Source organism: Melanotaenia boesemani, chromosome 24 (genome assembly GCF_017639745.1).
Source record: "Melanotaenia boesemani isolate fMelBoe1 chromosome 24, fMelBoe1.pri, whole genome shotgun sequence".
Taxonomy (NCBI): Eukaryota; Metazoa; Chordata; class Actinopteri; order Atheriniformes; family Melanotaeniidae; genus Melanotaenia; species Melanotaenia boesemani.
The window spans coordinates 3,451,798-3,467,774 of record NC_055705.1 but is presented as its reverse complement, the minus strand read 5'-3'; the positions used below and the strand labels follow the sequence as shown (position 1 = coordinate 3,467,774).

At 40.1% G+C, this 15,977-nt stretch overlaps 1 protein-coding gene, 1 long non-coding RNA gene and 2 other non-coding genes across 4 annotated transcripts in view; 2 read left to right on the top strand and 2 right to left on the bottom strand.

Moving 5' to 3' along the window:
* The window catches only part of LOC121635284 (zinc finger protein 665-like), a 645,425-nt gene that overhangs the window by 75,188 nt on the left and 554,260 nt on the right, over window positions 1–15,977 (top strand). The window lies entirely within an intron of this gene.
* Window positions 4,086–4,158, bottom strand: trnak-uuu. Its single transcript has one exon. It is a non-coding gene; the product is annotated as a tRNA-Lys (tRNA).
* LOC121635345 lies at window positions 5,729–6,208 on the top strand. The gene is made up of 3 exons (XR_006009416.1): window positions 5,729–5,881; window positions 6,009–6,086; window positions 6,160–6,208. It is a non-coding gene; the product is annotated as an uncharacterized LOC121635345 (long non-coding RNA).
* trnap-cgg lies at window positions 10,031–10,102 on the bottom strand. Its single transcript has one exon. It is a non-coding gene; the product is annotated as a tRNA-Pro (tRNA).

The window sequence follows — 15,977 nt, the reverse complement described above, 5'->3', positions numbered from 1 at the left end:
TAGATTATTCCTTTGATATTTAAAAAAATGCTATTTAAATTAACACAGAATTAAATGTAACACCAAGTGCTTTACAGAGTTCAAATTTAAGAATAATGTAAAATACGACTGATGACATCATTAACTATAATCTTAGTAATAATTATAAAATGAAGATGCAAACCCATGAGCCAAATACACGGAACTCTTATTTTGAAGGAGACAAACTTGACAAAGACAGTGTTGATGTAGGAGACAGATTGTTTATAGGGAAGCTTCCTTTTATCCCTCGCAGCAAATTAGAACATTTTTAATTATTTTTGGGTCATTTACGGATAAGACTTTTGAATAGGCCAATTTTAAAATACTAAAAATAAAGATATATTTGGCCATTGTTAAAACATTAGTAATATAGCGTACATATTCATTATTACAAAAAACCCAAATAAAGAGATTTTTGTGTTTTTATACTTGAATTATTAGGACACAGCCTTATAAAAAGTAAATTTGGTGTGACCATGATTTATCTGAACATCAATATATTTCTTTAACGTTGCTAATAGTTTAACAAGTATTGCTAATTAAATTGACAGTTTGAGAAGGACAGGCATGTGTGCCTTTAAACTTTTGGAAAACTATGATTCTATAAATTTTGTCTATATTGGCACTATCTCCCTCGTAATGCAGTTACAATGCCCAATTTTTTATCTAAAACCCTTAATACTGTTTTTAAATGTGTACAGATAGTATCCACTTAACTATAGTATACCATTGATTAATATTTGAGCCAAAATGGATGGATATTGTGTTTTGAATGTAGTACAGTTATTTTCATTTGTTGGTTACTCCAAATGACAGATGGTCGCCCCAAATGATGAGAAAACCGCAGGTAGTTAGGTCTATTTAAAATGTACACAATACAGTTTAGACAAAGAAAACTGAACAAACATTTTATTTTAACAACATTTAAACTATTTAACGTTTGAATATCACAAACGATAAAAAAAAACATTAAAAATAATTTAAAGTGCAACACATTACATTCTTCAGGAGCTCACATTGGACAGGGATGAACAATTTTAGTAAAAAAAAATAAACAGTTGTATAGATGGAATAAAATCAGAACAATTTTCAAAGTAAACAAACACCATCAACATAGCTGCATGGATTAAATCAATGCTAAAAGGTAGATTTTTCTTTTACTTTTTCCTAAAGAGCGACAGAGTGCAAACATCTGGCCCTGTGCCCTCCTTCCTCTCCTCTCCTACAGTTATATTAGTTTACTGTATATCACCTACATTTCTTTAACCCAGGTATTTCTAAACTTTACCCAATCTTGGCAAGTGAGCTTCGAGAAGCGTGAGGTTGCTGGCTCAGGCTCTGAGATTACAGCATGCACATCTTTCCTGTAGTAGAAAATGACGTCTAAAATTTGAGGCCACATGAACAGGTTCTTGTCACCAGACTGCCTCATGCAGCTGACCTGCACTTCCTCTCCCACAACCTTGAGCACCTGGCCTACAAAAGGAGGTTAATCGTAGGTGACAATAACAAACTTGCCACACAGATCTACAACACTTTCTTGTTCCCTAGGTGGCTCAGGAGGAGAGCTTGGGGGATCCTCAGTGTGGTGCATGGTGTTCCTCAGCTCTACTGTTACTGGCTTGTAACAAGGACATGGACTCCTCTCTAAGCGCCTGCAGAAGCATGACACCTCCCTGTGAGTGATTTGTGCAGGCTGTGAAGACAAAACCTGGTGTATTTTAAATGTCCCCTTCACAGCCTCCAAGCTGTCAGGAACAAGCTCGTCACACTTTTCCATGCTCTCTCTGCTGACCCAATAGTGAGTGATGCTTGAGCCTGATCTATTGTTCAGCATCTCATACAGATCCTGTGGCGTCTGAAGCTCACCTCCTCTTTGAACGTAGAGATCCGCTTCTCTCTTTATTGCCCCACCAATCTGCTGCAGAGCTTGTTGACCAGCAGGTGCACATTTTCGTGTTCCATGCATGCACATGTGTCCCGATCTTTGGTCTTTGGCTCGGTAACATAGAAGGGGCGTCTTCTGGCAAACTGCCTGTAAGATAGGCGGAGACTCTTTTTCATCTCACCGTTGTAAAGCACATGAAGCTCTGTGAGTGGTTTTGTGAGAATTCTTCGTTGTTCTTTCATTTTGGTTTTTGTGATGGTGTCGATTGCCAGTTTCTTCCCCTCTTTTGGCTTGAGCCTTTCACTCAGACCTAACCTTCCTTTTGCTCTCATCTCACTTTTTCTGGCCCTTTCCTTTTCTTTTCTTGTCTCTGCTAGTTGTTTCTTCAGATGTATGTTCTGCTTTCTGAATTTACGCTTCTCAGCTTGCAGTCTTTTACAACGTTTCTCTGCTGTATTCTCTCTTTTCTCTCTGTGGTGTGGTGGGGGATACTGGTGGATTAAAATCCTCATTTAGACGTAGACAATCCACCACAGCCTGCCCTGGCCTCTCCTGCTGCTCTTCCACTACTTCTACACCTGCTGGATGTGGCAGAGTGTTCTCCATGGATGGTGGTGTCAGGTCCAGCATCACCTTTTCCATCTTTTTCCTCTCCCTGTATCCCCTGGATGCAGCCTTCCACTTGTTTCTCAGTTTTTTTTCTCCCTCTCTAACAACTCGTCTGGCTTCACATATAAAATCTTGCCCTCTTGCTTTCTTCTCTGGTAACTGGAACAACATAGAGCTGTCCATCATGACAAGACAAACATTTTACGCCTGTGCTGTTCTCCCCTAATATCTCCCCTGGTGGACTACTCTTTTAAGTTCAAAATATTGCAGAAAATATTATTCCTAATCCTACTAAAATAACTGCGTGTTACCTAGAGTTTTTTTTAACCTCTCTTTTCCTAGCAAGATATTCTGCTCTTGCTGCAGGTCTGAGTTGATCCGCTGCCTATAGCGAGCCGTCTTTTCTTTACATGTTAATGGTGCATCTAGAAAATAGGTTAAACTAGTTAAACGTGATTAATAATTCCTAAATGGAATGTCATGCAGTTTTTACTTTTCTCTCATAAGATTGTACAATAATCAAAAATAAATATTTATTCCTAAATAGGAATGGAAAATGACTAAATTCTGAAAAATATATATTAAAGTACACAAAGAGTTATGCTTAAACAATGCACTTTATATGAATTAATCATGTATAAAATATAAATTTACAGAAACTAAAATAAAGGAAAAGTATTTATCATGTACACTCAGCTCAGCAGTGGTCGCCCCACATGATACTCGGTCACCCCAGAAGATGTTTTCAAATTCATTCAGATATTACAGGCTAACAGTTAGCTACAGAAACCAAGCTAGGTACATTTTAAGACATGTCACTATCAAATTTATCATCAAAATATGAATTTGTAGATAATATTTATTATTTACAGTTTAAGGACGGTCGCCCCACATGATATCCAAAAGTGGCTAGTACATTACAGTAGTTAAAACAAAGATTTATTTGCCAGTATAAGAAGAACTTACTAACCTCCCAGATGTTTTGCTGGGTCCCTCAAATGTGTCTGGCTGATGCAAGATCCTGTGCTTGAAGTGTTTTCAAAATAAAAGTTCAAAATTGTGTTTTTCTTGACGGTCACCCCGGATGATATTTCAGAAAATAAACATGTCTGGACAAAATTCATTTATATATTTTAATGGAAATGTTTATCCAAATACTTTATAATTTTATCAATGAAAGCAAAACATTTTAGAAGTTATGCCAAATAGGGCAAGGGATATATTTAAATTGATTTAAATTGATTTTAAACCAGATGTCCAAATAGCAGTGAAGGCTGGACGGTCGCCCCACATGATGTTTTGACACTTCAGAAGCAGAAAAATGACCAATAACTAAAAGGTTTGGAGACGTTAAAGTGGGTCTATATATAGGGAAGGTAGGAGACACACAGAGTATCTTTTTATGTATTTTGAGGGTTTTTTTGCTGGAAAAACTCAGTTGGACAGAAAAAGTAGGCGTCACGTCATAGACCCTTTTAAGGAGAAATTCCATCTCTTCAGTCTTTAAGGGACAAGGACAGAGGGAACGCTGAGGCTGAGCAATGAAGTGAGAAAGATCATTTCTACACGCCTGAACAGGGACTTGAACCCTGGACCCTCAGATTAAAAGTCTAATGCTCTGCCATCTGAGCTACCCAGGCCCTTGTGGTAGGATTTCGGTGAGTAAAATTTCCCACTCACCTTTACTTTTTGTACCTTTGTGTTTGTCTTTGTGATCAAGGAGCTGGAGAAGAGGGGTCCTTTATCTTTTACAAAGTGACACTTAAAGTTCGAAAGATCCAGTTTATCAGAAAAGCCAGTGTCGCAAAAGTTGTGATGGTGCTTCAACTAAGGTGGTACTGAAGTTGAGCTAGACCCAAGAAAACGAGGAAGACACCAAGAGATGCGTTCTACTGACTGTTTGCTCCCATTTGCTGTCACTGCGAAATCACCAGAATACATGAAACGAGCAAGACCTTTGTCCTGTTCAATCTTTCTGACTTCATGCAAAAAAAATACAAAGGCATCATTTGAATATTGTTCCCACACTGCAAAATGATCATCACTGATGGTGAGTAGCTCTGGAGGGGAGGAGTCTCTGTGAAATAACAATCCTAATGCTATCACCACTGCGGTGGAAAGCCTCTGACAGAAGAGTGGCCAATGTTCTTTTTAGACCACGTTCCTTTCCATTGACATCAGTGCTTTCTGCCTTGGAACAGAATGGAAAGACATGTATGGATTCTTGCTCCAAAAATGAAGTACGGTCTATTTTGTTGCCAAGCATTCACACGACAAATTGTGTTTAACCACCTGAAAATGGAGTTTCCAAGATAGAATGGCAAAAGGTTTTCAAAGCGGCCCAAACAGTTCTGGTGGTCGATCTCATCCACAAACCAAGGTTGCCAAAGTTAGCAAGTACTAACCCCTATTCAGAGGGAGGAAACGTGGAGCTGTGGACCACTGATGCTACATGTTGGAAAGTGGTTTTCATCTGTCTGCTGGGTTTAAGACAGAGGAGGTCCTGGCTAGTTTTGTGCCCTGGGCGAACCACCTGACAGATTTTGTGTTGATGTTCAAACAACAGGAGTTCCCTTCGTTCTAAAGACGACTGCATCCTGTTCTGTTATGTACAGCATTAAATACGGTTATGAAATAAGAAAATGCTGCAATAAATATCTGTATAAGTTCAGCTTGGAGTGAAATGTGTCCTGAGATCAGCTCACATCAGTTCAACAGGCCTAGATTCAGTCGGTAAGGCTGCTGTCATTAAATACTCAGTAAAGCAGCCATTGTAGGGTTTTTAAAAATACAAAAATGGATGAAAAATATTTAATAGGATAGAAAGACAAAAACATCAATCCCTCTCATTTGTTCAGACTGATGGTAACTAAATATTTTAATATGTAGGTGTTTACAAACATGCAGTTATTGTGGTATTTATATATTTATCCAATTTACTGGTAATTTCAGTTTGATTCACAAAGTATTCTATGAAAATGTTACTACCACTTCCTTTCCCCTCAGTGGAGCTGCTCTCAAAGTAATTTTCCAAACACATGAAGTTTCTGGACAAAGCACCGGTATCAGACCCGTATCGGATCGGTATCAGACCGGTATCGGATCGGTATCAGATCGGTATCACACCGGTAATGGATCGGTATCGCTGATACTGGCTTGCATTTTACTTGGTATCAGATCAGAAAGAAAGCGAGTGGCATTGTACATCACTACTCCAGTACTCCTGCTGGCAGCACGCGGTGTGACGGAAACCTACGAGCCTGCGTGCTCTAGTCTGGAGCTGCTCTTAAAGGGCCAGCGTCACTAAAATACCCCACACAGTTATCACAATACCAGCTTTACAAGCAGAACGAATGTGAACAGGTAAACAGTTTAAAACATAATAAGCTCTGTTTCACAATGACACATGTTTAATATTAGTTTACTTGGCTACAGATAAATATATTTAGTTCAGTAAACGGCCTCTCATTACACAGTTCTTACCTTTCAGTTTACCAAACCAAGACTTGGTGGTTCACATGTTGCAGCTGCAGAGCCGAATGTCGCCATGGCCAGGAAAGTGTCTCAGGTAAACTGCAATCACACGTCAGCTGTTTAAAAAGTGGGTTGTTAATACAAGTTACTTAGACTCTGTTTTACAGAAACAAGTCATGGAAGGTGGAGATTACTGGTTCTCCGGTCAGCACTGCCATCTCAGTGGTTTCCAACCTGGGGTCCGGGACCCACAAAGAGCACAGAGTGTCCCCAAGGCTTTGGACATTCAGAGCCATTGTAATTAATGTCCACACATTGTCCCTTCTTTAAGAAAGAAAAGTAAGGCTCTATGTTGTTAATTTAACTTTGGCTTTATCAGAAGGATGCTCCGTCTTTTTCATTAATTTAACCAGATGAGTAAAAATTGTACTAGCCAGTTCATTTAGTACCGAAACCGTTTGGTGACATCGATAGAAAAAAAAGAAAAAAACTAGGGCCACGCATCCTTAAATTGTGGGCACCCAACAACACCTCAACAACCCAGTTAGCTCAGTTAATTTTCTATAATTACTCTCAACGTTAAAATACAACCACATGAAATGATAATTGTGGGTTTAACTAATACGTTTCCTCAAGTTAATGATCTCTTCCACATGCTAATAATGCGTGATCACATGATAACTTTTTTCTATCGATCTCATCAGACGGACTCGGTAGTTTTGTGCTATTAAGTTATAAAGTTTTAAGAAACCTGTTCATTTCCTCTTCAAACAGAGCGCCTCTGTTTTCTTTACAGCTGCTGTGTTAGAAACACCATGGAAACAGCAAAACACCGAACATTAAATTGTGTGGTTGATGTCACCACCATTATTTTCAAGCCACGGATTTATTCTGAGCCGGTTAGCCTGAAACTTTTATTTGGGCTGCTTGGTAACGTTACCGGCACCAACGCTACCACATCACTGACACCAGCACCGCTACTAGCGCTGATCTTTTCTTCTGTTTTCTCTTCAGACGATGTGAGGCCAGATTTACATTTAAACCAGCTGTCCATGAATGCATCGTCTTACGGCAGGAAATCGCCAACGTTTGGTTTACCAGCGGGAGCGACGCTGCGACAGCAGAGGAAGCTCAGAGCTTAGAGAGAAGGAGAGAGATGAATCTGTAGTGGAAGTCCTCTCCCTGCTTTTAGATTTATGGCTTCGATGCAAACCTTCACTACACATTATTACACACAGCTGTCCATCACTATGACTGGGTAACACACACCTCACCAGTCTGATGCTCATTTCAGAGCTTCACCCTCCCCAAGACCAGTTTGACTTTACTGGAACTCTTATCAGATGGAAAGAGATTAAGTAGAAGAGACAGAGGAAACAATAGAGCACGGAGGGAAATGACTTATTACACTGATGCAGCTCAAACAGTCAACAAATTACAGCAACGAATCTAGTTTTTATACCTAGTATAATACTCAAATTAGAAAACTTTACTGTCACAACTAATTTTCTATTAAATGTTGTAAAAGAGACGGAAACTAACTCAGCTGAGTTCATCCATCCTGATCAATAATCCACTCAGACCAATAATCCACCAATACAATAGTCAAAAATAATCAATAACAGACCCAATATTTATTAGTTACTTAATAAATAGCTGGTGTTTAGAAAGCATCAGCACACTTCTAATCATAGGCCTATAAAAGCCACAGTAAACTTAATAAATGAATCATCAGTAATCCTAAAGCAATCTAAGAGTCAGTCCACAACAGCCCGATAATCTTTGTGTACCTAGCTTGAGACCACTCTGCTGATAAACATGTAAAACTAGTAGGTGATTAACCTCGTAGGAGGAGAGTCTGTCAGGGTGGGATTTGAACCCACAGCTCCTTTTAGAGACCAGAATTCCCTGTTTTATAGAAGGAAACAACCGCTGTGTTTGGCGTCTTAGGCCGTTCAGCCTGAGTCATATCTGACATGCAACATACCTGATGTTGAAAACCTCTGAAACCTGACAAGGAGTAAAACCTTAAACATGACTGCAATAAAAATACAGTTGTCACAGAAGAATGACTTAAACGACTATTAGAAAAGCTTTTGTCACTTCATTTTTTCCATGAGATTTTGTTGCCCCTGGAAGTCTGTTTATAGTTGTTGATGTTATTATTTGTTAATAAAGAACTCTGAGCAATAAAATGCTGCAAAACTTTTAATGTTTATTAAGACTTGTGTATAGTCGTCAGTGTGTGAGAGCAGCAAGGAAAGGATGACTTTGACTCACCTAGTTTTTTCTGGTTATTTGGTGTAGTTGTGTCCATGTCAAATCATAATCTGTTGCACCTGTAAACACGCTGTAAAGATTCGTAGCTGTAGATGTTCTCCAAGGAAGTGATCAGCTGAAGGTACCTGACCAAGCATCACTTTATGATCAAAATTTCAACACCCAACGTGGGGCTCAAACCCACAACCCTGAGATTTAGAGTCTCATGTTCTACCGACGGAGCGAGCTGGGCCACATTTGAGGTAAAATGTTCAGAAAAAACCATGAAACAAAAAGTCTAATTAGGAGATGTGTAATGGATCGCATGACGTGACTATGGCTTCTTATAGAAATGGGCCTCAGTGTACTTGGAACTCTGCAAAGACAGGATCTTTTTTATTTTAAATGTGCACCAATACATACTGAAGTTGTCAGAAGTGGGATTTGAACCCACGCCTCCAGAAGAGACTGCAATGGAAATAAAGGCAATCCATGAACATGGGACTTGGGAGGATTTTGGACAAACTTCACCTTCCTCGCATGGGCTCCCCAAGGGGGTGTAAAGATACACCGGGGGCATTTGTGCGAGCATCCCTCCCCCCTCTAGCCTACAGGAAAGGTAAGCATGCACGTACCTCTGACCATCACTAATATATAAAATCTTTCATATTTTTGCAACAAATTCCCTTACCCGTCAGCAAAGTACCATTTTGTCCATTTGCAAGGCCAGCAATGTAAAAATTTCTCCAGAAACCCTGTTTTGTATTGAAAATGTGTCATTTTGTCCATTTAAGAAGCTACAACATTTCTTTTATTTGAGTCTTAATCATCCTGCAGACTGGATTTTTCTACTGATGTTCCAAGATTCAGTAAATGACAAGAAGATCTGTCAGTGATGAATGAGACTTCTTTGGAAAGGTTCTGAGCTGGTTTTTCCAGGGACAGTAACCTAAATCACACTTTATATACAGCTTTTTTTAGCGGGGCTGGAGGCCAAGCAGACATCCAGCCTGCTTGTGCATGGCTGCGGCAGGCCCATCTGATCCCCAGTTTCATCTCCAGCAACAGCTGGATCCCTACTGGACCTGTGTGTGGCTGCAGCATGTACAGCTGCTAGAGCTCTGTTGGGTCTCCAACACACGGAGAGCTGCTGGGGGTCAAGCTGGAGGTCAGGTGGGACTGCAGCAGCCAAACACAAGCATGAAGAGCCACTTGAGGTCTGCTGGGTTTCCAGTACACAGAGAGAAGCTGGTGGTTGGATGGACCTGCAGTAGCCATGCACAAGCAGGCTGGATGTCTGCTTGGCCTCCAGCCTCGCATTAAAAAGCTGTTACTTTATATAAAGTGTTATTTGGTCACTTATATGTCCCCGAAATGCCCAGCCCATTACCTTTCTAAAGAAGTCTCATTCATCACTCACAGATCTTCTTGTCATTTACTGGACCTTGGAACATCAGTTGAAAAAAGTGTTTACTTTGGGTGATGCTGCTGTAGGATATTTATCACTGCTGCAATCACTTCAATGATAAAGGGGAAAATGTGTTTTTATCCAGATCATCAGTTTTATCAATTCCTTCATCAATGTTAGCTGTTTGTTCTTCACTCATCACATCTGGTGGTTTTATGACAGATATGATCACCATGGAGACGGTTGGTGAGATGATTATATTATATTACAGATGTTCTGGTGATTGAATGGTGCTCTGGATAAATGTATTAAAACCACCTGAATTGTTTATAATCAGCATCAACTTTCTGTGGTAAACAGCTATAATTCAGGGGCTCATCCGGGATTTGAACCCAGGACCTCTCACACCCGAAGCGAGAATCTTACCCCTAGACCAACGAGCCAGTCAGGGGGTAAGATGAAGCTGACTGGACAAAGCTCCTTTAGGGGTATAAGGAGGACACAGTCAGTATTATGTGGATTGTCAGACTCTTATGGCAGATTGGAGCCTTGTACAGTTTTGTTGATACCCTCATTGTCACTTCTGTGCTTGACCATGTCTTCTGGTTATGTAATGCAGGCCTTTAATGTAAGTGATTTTAATCATGGAATCATTGCTTTAACAGCCCATGTTGATACTCTTATCTTCTTGCCAACTGCAGAGATATTATTACCTTCTATTTATCCCCAAAGTCCTTGAAAACATATCTGGTATGAGCTAGCAGCTGAATTAGGGAACAAGTGTTTGTCTTAAGAGTTTCAGTGTGGATGAAGCATGCACCATGGTAAAAAAAAACTGTTTTAGGTGATAAGATATTAGATAGATTTGTGACAAGAAAGGTTTCTGTGTCATGGTCCTGGAAATGTGCTGCTGACACGATTGGCAATAAGTATAAACAACAGAGACTTAAACATAAGACAGGGATGAAGGACTGAAATTGGGATGGGGGTTTTGTGAAACCACCGGTGCTGTTTGAATGCATATGGGATTTGTTAAATGGTTGCTCTAAATTTAAAATACATGGGTTGTAGCTGAAGTGGTACTTCTTTCCTACAAGGATTCTGAGTTTTGTGAGGGCTCATAAATCACCCAAAGCGAGAATAATACCCCTAGGCATTCCTTTGTTGAACTGCCATGCTGGTCAACATTGAAACACATTCACACATACAAACACTGTTACACAGTTCATGAACCTGTTAGCTGTTAGCCACCTGCTAGCTTTTAGCCATCTGCTAGCTGTATGAGGCTGATATAAGCAGAAACATCTCATTTAGATAGAAAGTTCACAAAAAGCAGCAAATGAAGTGTTTATATGGCTCACAGCACAATGCTGCTAAAGAAATAAACTTTTATGTTTTATATACACACAATAATAACACATGCTGTTCTTTTAATTGCCACATTTTATCCCCTAAAAATGTGTTATTTATAATTTATTCATAATTTTTTTTATTTAAATTTATTTTAGTAGACAAATGAGTCAAATAATAGACACAGACATTAATATTGTAACCTTAAGCTCTAGTAATCTGGAAAAATGTATTAAATTGCATTTAATTTCAAAACAGTTGAAAAGGAAAAAATATTCCTGGCCCAAAATGAACAGACCTAAAGTTAAAGTGTCACTCTAAGTACTTTAACTTGCAGCTCCAGCTGTTCTCTGATTAAGAGCCTGGAACATGTTACAGATCTTTTTAAATTTTTTCCTCCACACTCGTCATTAATAGGCAATAATATCTGACGGTAAGCCAGGACAGGATCAGCCAGCAGCAGCTTTGATTCTGGTCCTGGAGCAAAGGTGAACATTTGCTCTGACTGCAGCTGGGAGCTGGGTGCTGCTTTGGCTCCAAGCCTCCTGTGTTATTTTGGATGGGGGAGGGGCCTGCAGCAGCACTCGCTACTCATTGAGAAGAAGTAAACATGCTTTCACGTCAGTCTCCAATAATACCAGAAAAATCCACTAGATTTGTCACTAGACACTAATTTAAGATGCTAGAAGGGTCTGAAAACGCTCTAAATTTGATTTGAACATCACTGTCCATAAATGTGGACCAAGATCCACGTCTGCATTTCCTCCCTTTCATTCATTTCTTCAACTCCTTGTCTCCACAGATAATTGACCAGTACTACATGTCAGTACGACCAGACTGTATCAAAGACGTGGTGGACGAAGACGCAGATGGACATGAACGACTGTTTCTGGTGAGAAATGGAAGACTGATTAACAGTGCCACCAACGACCTCCGGCGTCTGCATGAACAGTGAGTTTATGAATCTAAACGCATTTCTTTCTAGCGTGTGATGTAAAAAGTTGGACCAAGTTTATGAGATGAAACAAAGACATTTTAGTTTCTCTTCCAGTTACAAGTTGAAAAACATGACAAGCCAGGAAACCCGCCGGGCTGTTGTTATTGTGTTGTGTCAGTGCAGCAAGTAATTGAAGGTTGGTCAGAGAATGTAACTTTTCTATTGCTGCCCTCATGTTCCTTTCTTCACTTCCACAAAGCTCAAGAAGAGTGCCTTATTTATGCGCTCCATTAGATTTCTATCAATAACCAGGGTCCTCACTGCTACAGAGACTTCTACAGTCATGTATGAGTTGATGTTGACAGGCTTTAATTTCACTGGGAAAAAGACTGAGCTTCAGCACCAACCGGCAGGTTTCTGAAGGTGTTTGTGTCTCCTAATGAAACCACCTGACACGGTAGTGGTATGAACAGAGAAGAGCTTGTGCAGCGTTTGAATCAAGCAGGACAGAGCTGCTGAATGCAGTCAGTGACTCCAGCAAATCATCTGCATCCAGAAAATAAACAAGAAGTTTAGTCCAGTATCAAACCATTACACTGTTATTTTCCCCACAAATAGATATATGAGCATTTTCACTGCCTAATTCAGGTCAGACGGCGAGATTAAAATGAAAACAGCTGACTGTATTTACCAAAACAAGCTAATAATCAGTTAGAGTTATGTCAGGAAGTCAGGTGATTAAGTGAGGTAGAGGGAGGAGGGACTGCAGGGAGGGGACCAGATCAAGGACGGAGAAACGTCCTCTTGTTCAGGCCATGAGGAAAGGTGGTTCCCAGCCTGCCAACCCAGTCCCTCTCAGCCCTCCTCTGTGCATCAGTCTAGTGTGGATTGCAGTCCAGGACTAAGGTCTGCACTGCATCCCAGCCATGGAATGCAAAGTGCTGGACCAGATGTTGATGGGTGTTTAATCTCTGGAAGTTCTGCTGAATTAAAAGTATTTTAGATTTTTCCCACCAGCCTCACTGTGTGGAGAGAAGGTGGTGATAAACGGGAGAGCAGCTGAGACCTGGATGGGATTTACCTGGAGAAATGTTTTAAAACAGGACCTGAGGAAGGTCCAAGAGTACCCCCTGCTGGACAAGGTGGAGAACAGCGTTTGGGCGGCATATTTAAAATCTTCCATTTGTGTGAAGATCCAGTGGAAACTTAATACTTATGATTCAACTAATCCAGCAAAGGTGTTCTTGGGATGAAAGCTGTTTTTTTTATGTTCTTTTTTCCTTAAAGTAAACTTTAATGTCTAAATGGTTGTGTTGTGAGAAATTTGGTCCTTTAAATTAATAGAATTATTGTCTGTTGAGTGTGTGGATGAATGTGTTAATGTCCTCCTCAGAGTGGGTCCAGATCCCCAGATATCATCCAGACATCTGAAGTAGTTCAGGTAGTTTTACAATACAAAATAAAATAAAATAAAATAAAATAAAATAAAATAAAATAAAATAAAATAAAATATAAAATTAAAGTAAAATTAGAGCTGTCAAATGATTAAAATATTTAATCAGATTAATAACAGCTTCCAAATTGCTCATGATTAATCACCATTCAGGAGTTTTTATATGCCTGAAATCTTCCTGTTTTTACTGTTTTACATCAACAAAAAGAACCAATGCTACAGATATTTACTGTTGACTGACCTTCCCTTGGATAACTGTCAGATGTACAATGGTCAGTAAATGCAGCATGTAAAGTACTTTTATCTGTTGTTCTTAATCATTTTTACCATGATCTATATCATCATTTAGAATTCATGTATCATCGTCTCACCAACCGTCTCCATGGTGATAATATCTGTCATAAATCCAGCAGATGTGACGACTGAAGTTAAACAGCCAACATTGGTGAAGAAACTCTGATAAAACTGATGATCTGAATAAAAACATGTTTTTCTTTTATCATTGAAGTGTGTTTGTGCAGCAGTGATAAAAGTCCTACAGCAGCATCACCCAAAGAAAATACTTTTTATACAAGTTTTTCTCCACTTGTTTACATTAGATGATCACTTTAGTTGTAATGATCAGTTCAATATGTCATAAAAAATATGAACATTTATAAGTGTTCCTGCCTGGCCCCCATCAGAACTTTTCTAGACCCGCCCCTGCATATGTGAAATATAAACCCTGTCAACCACCAGCAGCTACTGTGTTAGAGAAGGTCCTGCTAAACACAAAACTTTGAAGTAAATATTGACGGTGTGAACCATGAACCGCTAGTTTTTCTACTTTTCAAATGAACAGTAAACGGGGTGAAAGTAAGCCGGTACGGTCCGGTGGTGGTAGCAGTACCAGGAAGATGGAGAGTGGCTGCTGCTATACAGGCCAGAACCAGTCATGACTGCACTCTGGGTCAGACAATAGATCCATGAGCAACATGCAGTCTTGAGAAACTACTTTGTGTTTAAAAATTCCTTCATTTGGAATTGTTTCTGGACTGTCAGTGCTGTTTTAGTCCATGCTGGACGGAGCTTTGACCGGGCATCTCCCTCTCTTCCTCAAGGGTCTTGCCCTGCTCCCCCCCACCTCCTCGGAGAGAGCCTGGTGGCCTCCTCTACGCCCAGCCTTCGAAACGTGAACCACACGTTGTCTTTATGTTCGTTGCTGAGCTTTTGATTTAATGCGCTGAGATGTTTTCCACAACTGGTCACCAGACATGAAGAGACGCCGCCTGGACGAACAGGACGAATAATAATCACACCAACAAAATTCCACACATTGTTGTGGTTGGCTAAAACACTTTAACAACATTTAAATATCTACCAGTTATCATCTACAGACATTTTAAATAAAAAAGTTTTTGTTCGTGGCTTCATGAGCTGTTCTTAGAGACGTGTACTCTGCATGTTTATTAATGTTCCAATTAAAATAAATAATTTAGCATATCGTGGAGTGTTTTTAATTTTTCCCTGCTCCATGGGTCTACATGGAGCCTGCAGTAAAATATTGGAATAAAATACTGGAATATTTTAGCCCATATCCATTCCAAACAAGTCTCATTCATCACTCATAGGTCTTCCTGTCATTTACTGGACCTTGTAACATCAGTTGACAAATCCAGCCTGCAGGATGACATTCTGAGTCTGAGACGCACCGTCTCTTCTGTATTTTGTCAAAGTTCTGTTTGGCAGACCAGACGCACAAAAGTTGACTTTGGAAAAATTAAAAAGGGAGAAAATTTGCACTAAATGTTTCTTACTGGAGTACCAAGGGCAAAAAGCAGAGTCAGTGCAGTTCTCCCCTCTCTTTAAAGTTTTCAGTGTTTCTTCCCGGAGTACCAGGAGCACGAAGGCCAGGGCCAGGTGGAGTTGCAGAGACAGTGAAGGGTGTCTCCAGCAGACATGGAGAGAAGCTGGTGGTTGGATGGGCCTACAGCAGCCATGCCGGTTTTAGAGTCACTGCATTGGTTCCCCGTGTGTTTCAGGATCGATTTTAAGGTCCTCTTACTGGTTTTTAAATGTCTTAATGGTCTTGGGCCTTCTTATCTTTCAGATTTGGTTTTACCTTATGAACCCTCGCGGCCCCTGAGGTCTTCCGGTACTGGCCTCCTGACTGTACCTAAAGTCAGGACACATACTCACAGAGAAGCAGCTTTCCAGTGGTATGGTCCTCGTCTGTGGAACAGCCTGCCAGAGGAGGTCAGGGCTGCAGAGAACGTTAATGTTTTTAAGAGCAGGCTCAAGACCCACCTTTTTAATTTAGCTTTTACTTAATATTTATTCATTTTATTTTTATTTATTTTATTCCCCTAGCCTATTTATTTCTCTATGTTAACCCATTTTTATTTATTCTATGCTTTTATTCTATTGATATTATTTTTAGGTTATTTCTCCAGTGCTTCCTCGGAGGGGGCTCTCTGCACCGGGGCTTTCATCGGCTGTGGCTGCTGGGGCTCTGTCCTGCAGGTTCTTTCAGTCTGGTTGGGCGGCTCCTCTGCCTCTCACTTGGCCGTGTGTCCTGGGTCGGTGTCCTGGGTCGGTG